A 10,561-nucleotide genomic window follows, 5' to 3' on the forward strand; every position below is an offset into this window, starting at 1 on the left:
GAAATTTGCAATGAATGTCTTTATCATTTATATCGGCTCACCGCTAAACACCAACTAGATTATATCATAATTTTCATTATCTCTGATCACATTGTTTGTTCACATCCGACGTCTCGGATACGAAGCGTCGTAACAAAATCAGTATTGACTATAGTTTCTATGGGAAATCTATAGAGATGACCATAACACGCGATTCCAGAGCACTGCTAACACAGTAGTGCATGGTAAAAATCCACAAGAGTTAATTACTAATGCTTGCAAATCAAATTCAGGTCTATAAATAAATGTCCCAATACCAGAATACTTAAAATTAAGGCCTATTATGGCGGGCCCAGCCGGTGTAACACCCCCCACTAAGCAACTTTCTACTATTGAAACTATTGAAACCTTTCCTTAGATAGATTAAAAGTTTCATTAGAGACGATCCGGACATGCTAGAGCATCTACCAAAACCACCAACGAAGAAGCACTATTCGTCTCATTCGATGTCATCAACCTCTACACTAACATTTCACATGACTACGGAATAGAGGCAATACAATTCTGGTTAGAAAAATACTCCGAAGTTCTCCTGGACCGCATAAACCAGCACTTAGTCATTGAATCCTAGAAAACAGTTGCTTCCTATTCGATACAACATATTACCGCCAAAAATGCGGTATTGCGATGGGAACGAAAGCAGCGCATGTCATTGCGGGCCTAATAATGAGTTTCTTTGACTATACCCCATATGAACTTTCGCTCCAAAAATTTGGACCCCCATTCTACAAATGTATAAGAGAAAACTGGAAAAGGTACCTAGACAATTGTTTTATCAATTGAAATGAAATCTGAATTTCAAATCCCCACTGAACAATATAAACTCCAATATTCAATTTACAATGGAATAAAGCAAGGAACAGCTACCATTTCTGGGCATTTTGATTGTAAAAAAATCCAGCAGCCAAACAAGAACTGACATTTACTACAAACCAACAGACTCAACACAGTATCTCCTTTTCAGTTCATGCCATCCTAAACACACCAAAATAAATATCCCATTCAATATTGCTAAAAGGATCTGTACAGTTGTATCTAAACCAACCACTCGGGAACTTCGCCTACAAGAACTCAAGTGTAAACAGGGCCGAAACCCAATAGTTACGAGGAGAATTTCTTAGCCACACAGCTAAGCCTGATTTTATATTTAGTTTTATTGATTTTTCTCTCTCTCATAATTCATCGCAGGTTCCCTTCTGTTTCATCAACTCACAAATTTTTATGCATCTTCTAATTTAAGAATGAATTTTTTGTTAATTCGGTTGACATACACACAAATTTCCATTTAAGGATGGTTTTTAACCTCGGGGATTTTTTTCATATTAACATCTTAGTACTTAGATCAATGCATTCATACTGTCTATCTCTTGCGATTTTTTTCTTTTTCTAGTTCTTCATTTTCTTTGTCGTCGTCGCTGTCACTGTTTTCTTTTTCTCCTCCATCTCCTCCTCCTAAGCTTCTTTCTCCTTCTTCTGCTCTTGTTTTTACTTCATCTCCTCCTACTCTTCCTCCTGCTCCTTCTCCTAATTTTCCTTTTCTTCCCATTCTTTCTCACAGTTCTTCGTCTTTCATGTTATTCCTTTTAAACTTTTCCTTCTCCATCTTTTTCTACGATATTATAATAATAATAATCTACAGCTCCAAAACATCCATATTATATATTTACGTTCTATTTCTTTTGTCTTTTCGTCGGCAGCACTTCAGAAATTTTCAATGATATATTTTCTAGGATATACGTGCTATAAATTCCTTAATTTCATTTGATGATATGAAGAGAACGTAAACTACTGCAGTTTGTTATGTAACGAAACATACAAGTTAACTGTAAATATTTATATACGAATGTAAGCAAATATAAAGCTTTTCCATATGTATGCTTACACAAAGCTGTTTGTATGTGTACGTACGTACGTGAATGAAAGCATGCAGCCTGGTGGTTACACTGCGACACTCACGGCTGCAATATTGCGTTCTATATTTCCTGACCAGGCGATGTGCTGTGTCCTTGAGCAAAACACTTAATTTCACGTTGCTCTACACTCACTTCGATATCTAACGTGTAGCACACCGTGCACCTGTAAGGTAATGTTGATTTGATGGAGGGAATGAGCTAATGTGCATTGCAATCTTTAGATCACTTTTAACAAGACATCTGCGCAAGTTGTTCAGCGAGAAATGGCAGAATTCTCACCAGTCGTTTACGACAAGAGTGCCCACCATCATCACTTATACCCAAATTTTATCTACTGACTTCCCTTCATTATTTACTTTACTGGAAGACCGACATTGAAGGTGCATGGTTCAGTGGTTAGAGCGTCGAGGTAGTGAGTTCGATTCCTGTTCATTGTGTTTTTCAGCAAGACACTTTATTGCAGGTTGCTCTGGTTCATTCATCAATAGAAATGAGTTGAGATGTGACTGGTGCCTTGCCTTTCTCTTGGACAACATCGGTGACGTGGAGAGGGAAAGCTGATATGCATGGGCGTCTCTTGGTCTTACATAAACAACCTTGCCCTGATTTGTGCCTCGGAAGGGAACTTTCTAGATGCAATCCTATGGTCATTTATCTTTAAGACCGTTCTTAATTCGATTTGGCCACTTTACATAAACTTACTTATTACAGCTTATTATTATTCATTATGAAAGCGGCGAGCTAGCAGAAACGTTAGCACGCCGGCCGAGATGCATAGCCGTATTTCGTCTGCCGTTACGTTCTGAGTTCATATTCTGCCGAGGTCGACTTTGCCTTTCATCTTTTAGGGGTCTATAAATTAAGTACCAGTTACGCACTGGGGTCGATATAATCGACTTAATCCGTTTGTCTGTCCTTGTTTGTCCCGTCTGTGTTAGGCCCTTGTGTGTATTAAAGAAATAGGTATTTCGCCCGTCGCTACGTTCTGAGCTCAAATTCCGCCGAAGTCGCATTGCCTTTCATCCTTTCGGGTTCGATAAATTAAATATCAGTTAAACATTAGGGTCGGTGTAATCGACTAGTCCCCTCCCTGCCTATAGTTGAAAGAATTATTACTCATTAAGTTTCGTGCTAACTCCACTGAGATAAACTTTGCATTCCATCCTTTCGCGGTAATTAAGATAAATACCTGTCAAATACTGCAATGTAATCGACTTCCGCACTCAGACACTACTAGTCCTGTGCCAAAATTTAAAACCATTATTATTTTCCATGCTTTTACCGTATATGAGTGTTCTTCTGCCACCTAAGATACTTTTATAATAAAATATCACCACATTTGGGGATTACAATAAACATTTGTTAATTTTCCAATTCAGTCATTTACTTTCTTTTCACTTGCATAGTCTATTTCCCTACATTTCATATTATATTTATTTTTATCTTAACTCTAATTCCCTTACATTGAACTAACTTACCTAATTTTATTTACTTTCTATCTAAAGTTGTTTTGATTTGTTAATTTTAATTTTGTACTTCCCTTTTTTACTAGCTTATTTAATATTTTGAATATTTCTTAAGTATCCGCTCGAATATATTAAAGTCCTCTTTAATTCTGCACTAACTTTTGTCATAGTTTTCAATTTATTTTAAAACTTGCATCCTTCTTAATTCCACATGTCCGTTAAGTGCTATATTTCATTATTTTTCGTCTTTAATATTTTTGCTTCTATTCCTTTACATTTGTCATATCAAATTTTAAACTTTTAAATCTTAATACCAGTTTTCCTATCCTCTCTACATAGAGTATATATCTAATATTGGATATATTAAATGAAAAAACTACAACTAGTCCCTTTTACGATACAACAATATATGTTTGCCCTACTTGTGGTTAGGCAATATATTTACTCTTGTATTTATTTAGGAATTTAAATATACTTCAACTTGGCAATTTATTTTTTTACTTTATTTATAAAATACTAATCATTTCTTTCTATAATATGTTTCTGCCAAGAAATGTAATCTGCAATAAACGCATTTGTCTTTTTTATAAGCTCACCTCTAAACACCAACTAGATTATATCATTAATTTTGAAAAGATAATGATGTTAAGCTCTTTTTTTACCCTTTGGTTTTTCTCATTTTTATTATAAAAGGTGTTGCACGCCGGGCGAAATGCTCAGCTGTATTTCGGCTGCCGCTACGTTCTGAGTTCAAATTCCGCCGAGGTCGACTTTGCCTTTCATCCTTTCGGAGTCGATTAAATAAGTACCAGTTACGCACTGGGGTCGATATAATCGACTTAATCCGTTTGTCTGTCCTTGTTTGTCCTCTCTGTGTTTAGCCCCTTGTGGGTAGTAAAGAAATAGGTATTTCGTCTGCCGCTACGTTCAGAGTTCGAATTCCGTTGAGGTCGACTTTGCTTTTCATCCTTTCGGGGTCGATGAATTAAGTACCAGTTGCGCACTGAAGTCGATATAATCGACTAGCCCCCTTCGCCCAAAATTTTCAAGACCTTGTGCTTAGAGTAGAAATAATTATAAAGGTGGTTGGATTGGCAAAGTTATTAGAGTATCGTTATAAGCGCTTTTGCAGTATTGGCCTTTTACAAGCTGAGTTCAAAACCCACCGAGGTCAAATTTGCCTTTTATATTTCTATCTATAAAATAAAGTACTAGCCCCATACTGCGGTCGATGATACCGACTAATCCTTTCCCTCAAAATTGTTGGTCATGTAGCAAAATTAGAAAGAATTGATACCATGAAGGGTGTGAGTTGGTGTACTAACTGGCGTGAGGGACAAAATTGCACCATTTCTTGCTCTTTACGTTCTGAGTTCAAATCCCGCCTTCCATCATATCGGATTCGGTCAATCTAGAAGTGGGATTGATGTAGTTCAATAAGTTTAAATTACGGGATTGTGTCAAAATTTAAAACAATGAAAGGTTTCATCACCCCTCGGGTCAAACAAAACGCGTTGTAACGTTTCTTCTGGGTTCTATTTAAATTCTATTGTTTATATCTTAAACAAGTCAACAACTGTTGTCAAGTAGCGGCACAACTAACATAAATACATACTTATATATACCATCGTGTGTATATATATATATATATCACGTGACCGACCAGACCATCAGATGTTGTTACACATCGCTGGTCACAATGCGTTCGCATTGTTTTAGCCTTCGAATGACCAACAGAAGACAGAATGAAAGAGTGGTGAAAGAGTACAGCAGGGATCACCACCCCTTGCCGGAGCCTCGTGGAGCTTTTAGGTGTTTTCGCTCAATAAACACTCACAACGCCCGAATACAGGGAATCGAAACCGCGACCCTACGACCGCGAGTCCGCTGCCCTAACCACTGGACCATTGCGACCCCATATATATATATATATATATATATATCTATATATATATACTATATATATATATATATATATATATATATATATATATATATATATATATATATATATATATATATATATATATATATATATATATATATATATACACATATATATATATTATATATATATATATACTCTTTTACTAGTTTCAGATATTTGATTGTGGTCATGCTAGAGCACTGTGTGTGTGTGTGCACGCGTGTCTGTGTTCGTGTGTGTGTACATATACATCAATGTGTGTGTGTACATATACATCAATGTGTGTGCGTGTATATGTACATATACATACATTTATACATGTATATATATGACAGGCTTCCATACAGTTTCTGCCAAATGAATCCACTCACGAGGTATAAATCTGCCTAGGTGTGTATAGTAAGATGCATTTTCCCATGATGATGTGCAGTGGGACCACGACCTAAGCCCCGTGGTTGAGAAGAACCTATGCTTATTTTTATTTTTTATTTATATTTTTTAACCTTATTTACTTGTAACGATATTTCCTTAGCTTATCTTTGCGTCTTTCTCTCTTTAACCAGCAGACTCCCTTCTATTTTATCAACTCATAATTTTTTTTATGTATTTTCTAATTTAAGAAATTTAATTTCACTAACCACACAAAACTTTCCGTTTAAGGATGGTTTTTACCTCGGGGATTTTTCTCATCTTTACCACCTCTGTGCTTAGATTCTATGACCTTAATTTCTTTCATCTCATCCACCTTTTCCTCTCTCTTCTTCTTCAACTTCTTCACCTTCTTTTACTTCTTCTCCACCCGCTTGTCATCACCATTTTTCTCTCCTCCTCTTTCTTAATCTTCTTTCCCCTTTTCTTTTTCATGTCCTCCAAATATTCTTTCTTCTGATCCTTTCTCTTCCCTTTTTTTTTTTTGCTTTCTTCCTCTTCTATTTTGCTCTTTATCTTTCCCTTCTACATTTATTTTAACTTTTTCTTTGCAATAGTATAAAGTTAGAACTCAAAACTTCCATATTAAGAATTAACCCCGCACTTCTTTAGTCTTGTTTTCTTCGAGACCACTTCAGATATTTTCGTGGATATTTTTCCAGGCTAAACCTGCTGTGAATTTTTCAATTGTCGAACTTTCAAATTCGTTTGATGATGTCGAAAACGACTGCTGTTTGTAATATAACCAAACTGTATACATGCGTTCGTTTGTGTCTGTAGTCGTTAACTGTAAACGTACCTAAACAAATATAAATTTTCTACATATTGGCACAAGCGTGGCTCTGTGGTAGGAAGCTTGCTTTCCAACTACATGGTTCCGGATTCAGTCCCACAGTGTGGCACCTTGAGCAATTTTCTTCGAGTCAACCAAACCCTTGTGAGTAGGTTAGCAGACGGAAACTGAAACAATGTGTATGTGAGTGTGTGGGTGTATCTATATGTGTGTATTTGTCTCTAATATCAGTGCTTGACAACTGGTGTTGGTGTGTTTACGTACCCGTAACTTAAGGGTTTGGCAAAAGTGAAGGACAGAATAAGTGCAAGGGTTTAAAAATAAGTCTTGGGGTCTGTTTACTCGACTAAAGGCTCTTCAATGGCCTGTTTTCAGTGCGAGATAATCACAAGCCAGTGGTGAGGGCTTATTCGATTTGTTCATACTATATACTTTTTAAAGTGACACACAGTTGCTGATCTCATAAAGAAAAAAGCAACTAGTTTTAAACTCCCTTCCTAATACTATACGGACACACACACACATACACACACACACACAGAGACACAGACACACACAGACATACACACACACATATATATATATATCATGGACTCTCCCGTCGGTTTCTTTCTTTGTCAGTCATAACGTTTACGTCGAATGTGACACTTAAGTCCCGATTTGCAAAGAAAGCTCCAAATGTTGCAAGTTTGAGGATTACAGGTCAGTGTAGGTGGTATATTTGCAGCCGCTTTTTGCTTTGACTTGCACCCAGAAGCCTGTTAATCCTTGTTACAACAAAGAATTTAGATATCTATATCTCCGGCCGGGGCTGGTGGCGATCCCTGCTGTACTCTTTCGCGACAACTTTCTCTCTTTCTTCTGTTAGCCTGCTCGCTTAACTAGCGGCCTGGCGTCATTTGAAGGCTAAAACAATGCGAAGCGCATTGTGTTGTGACCAGCGATGTGTAGCAACATCTGATAGCCTGGTCGGTGACGGTGATATATATATATATATATATATATATATATATATATAATATATATATATATATCGTTGCTACTATGCAAAAGCTTCGTAAGTCGAAAACGTTTCTTTTTCAGAAAACGAAAAATAAAAGTTTAACCATTCCATAGCAAAACCGTTGTTCTACGCTTTGACAATTTTTGATGTCTTGGCATCTGAAATAGCTGCAACGATATATATAGTGCTGCAGTCATACCTATGTGGTTAAGGATTACACTTTGCGTTCATATGGTTCCGAGTTTAGTCCCTAGATAAATGGAAACGCCATGGAAGCTTGCTGTATGCGTGCGCGCGCGCGAAAGCATTTTCCATTACGGTACATCATTTTCACAGAATTCTTGGCTCTTTACATATTCTTCCTTTATTATTCGGAGCTGGTTGCAATTACTACAAGGTAATTCTTTTCTCGAGAGGAAGATGATTCCAATGGACAAGAAATCTATGTTGCATAATATATGATGATATATGCGCCTTTATTGCGTGTGTTGCTATTTACATATGTGTGTGTACATATGATAGATAGATAGATAGATAGATAGATAGATAGATAGATAGATAGATAGATAGATAGATAGATAGATAGATAGATAGATAGATATATAAATAGATAGATAGATATATAGATAGAAAGATAGATAGATAGATAGATAGATAGATAGATAGATAGATTAATAGATAGATAGACAGACAGACAGACAGATAGATGGATAGACAGATAAATGCAGCGAGTTGACAGTGTCAATTCGGTTTTCGAATACAGCTGAGGTCAACTTTAACTATCTTCCTTTCGAGGTCGACATATGGTATCCCTGCCTTGTAAAATGGTCGCTTCAGCTCCCTCCCCCCCCTCTCTCTCTCTCTCTCTGTATATATATATATATATATCCCCTCTCTTTCCTGCTTACCATAATATGTAAGCTGTAGTCAGACCTAGAGAAGAACAAGCTTTACCAGGCTTAGATGGCCGTGTATATGAATATGTATGTAAATATATACATGTTCTCATGCATATTCATATTCACGAATATGTATGTAATCAAATGAGAGGTTTCTCACGAAAATATTACAATATTGAGACAACATCTAATTTAAGAAAGAATACCAAATGACCATATGAATAGAAAATATAAATATATAGCGAATTTTTAAAAATAAATATACATATACAAGACGAGACAAATTGAGAGTGAAAAAATGAAAATCAAATGATGCAGATTGTCACTGGCTGCATGTATTCTGCTCATGTATTCTAACACTGTCATTAACAGAAATGTGTTTACATTACTAAGACATACTAAATAATGAGTATAAACAGTGTGTACAGATGGTTTGTTTTGTTTCGTGCTTATAACGATTTCCAGTTTTCCACTCAACGTTGTTTTCAAAGAGTCTACATTTTGCGTTCTGTTCTGTTTTATTTCTGCCTTAACAATCGTTATTAGCGTATCGGATGTCCTACTGTGACATTCATACGTACGTACATGCATACATACACAAGTATACATACAAATACGAATATCACGGGCATGTAACAATGTATGTATATACCTAAGTGCATCTCTGTGCGTATGTATGCGCGTGTGTGAGTGTATATGTCTCTGTGTCTCTGTCTATTGTTTCTTTAGAGCGAACAACTTAAGAGATCGTTATAGCATAGATTAAATGATATAAACAGCAGACCTGAAAATAAGCACCGCAGTAGATAAAAGCACCTTAATTGAACAGAAATGACTCTGTATCTACGCAGTCCAATATTTTTGACACAAGACCAGCAATTTCGGGAAGCAAATTACATCGACCAGCAAATTACATCGACCCCAGTGGTCAAATGCTACTTGTTTTATCGACCCAGAAAGTCGACCTCGGTGGAATTTGAACTTAGAACGTAATGACGGATGAAATGCTGCTAAGAATTTTGCCTGGCAGGCTAACGATTGAGCCTGCTTGTTGCCTTTCCGCAGACCGATATATGTCCATATCTAAATACAGAGAATTCTAGCATAGATTATGGGTAAAGCTTAACGTTTTTTTTTTATGAATAACTTTCTTTATACTATACTACTTAATTTCTCTGGCTATTCAGAGAAATTACCAGTATTTCTGGTTCACGTTTGATATGCTAAATAGTTCCAAAAGTTAAATAGCCGAAAAATATTTTTCTTCCAAATTAAACGCCGTGGTATGTAAGCAGTTAACGTTACTTTTAATTACATACGCATTAATTTCATAGATGGACAGACATATAGGGGCAATTATGCGGATACACAAATATAATATAGATATAACATATATATGTATGTGTGTATGTATTTGAATTTATGTACGTATAGATATTTATTTATACACAGGTATATGTATATATATATAACGAAATACAACTCTATCAACTCGGTTACTGTATTGTGTTAGAGGGTTATATTTCGTTATATCCGTTTCCGAGTTTATCACGCAGTATATATATATATATATAATATATATATATATATATATAGTATGTATGTATGTATGTATGTATGTATGTATGTATGGACGTATGTATACATACATGAATATATATATATATATGCATATATATATATACATATATATATCTGTGTGTGTGTGCGTGTGTGTGTGTTTGTGTGTGTGTGTGTGTGTTTACACACACACAGAGTGCGATGGGTAAATTGTTGCAATTTTATATTTTTAATTTCGCGCATGCACATGCTTTGATTTTGATTTTGTCGACACCGTATAGTAGTGTCAGTTGGGCACTGTCCATGAGAAAAACAGTATCATGACGCAATTCACTCTGCCAGAAATTTGGAACCGACATGCTGTACTGCTCGTCATTCGCTCCTGAAGCTCCAATACGAACATTTCAGAGTGGGTGTCAATCTGGGGACAGTGCAGAGGATTCGGAAAGAGTTGGATGAGTCTAATGGGGATTACGAATGTACTGCAGCTCGGAAAACTCACTCTGATCGTTCTGATAAGAAAAGAACTCCT

The sequence above is a fragment of the Octopus sinensis genome, linkage group LG4 (assembly GCF_006345805.1).
Source record: "Octopus sinensis linkage group LG4, ASM634580v1, whole genome shotgun sequence".
NCBI classification, from domain to species: domain Eukaryota; kingdom Metazoa; phylum Mollusca; class Cephalopoda; order Octopoda; family Octopodidae; genus Octopus; species Octopus sinensis.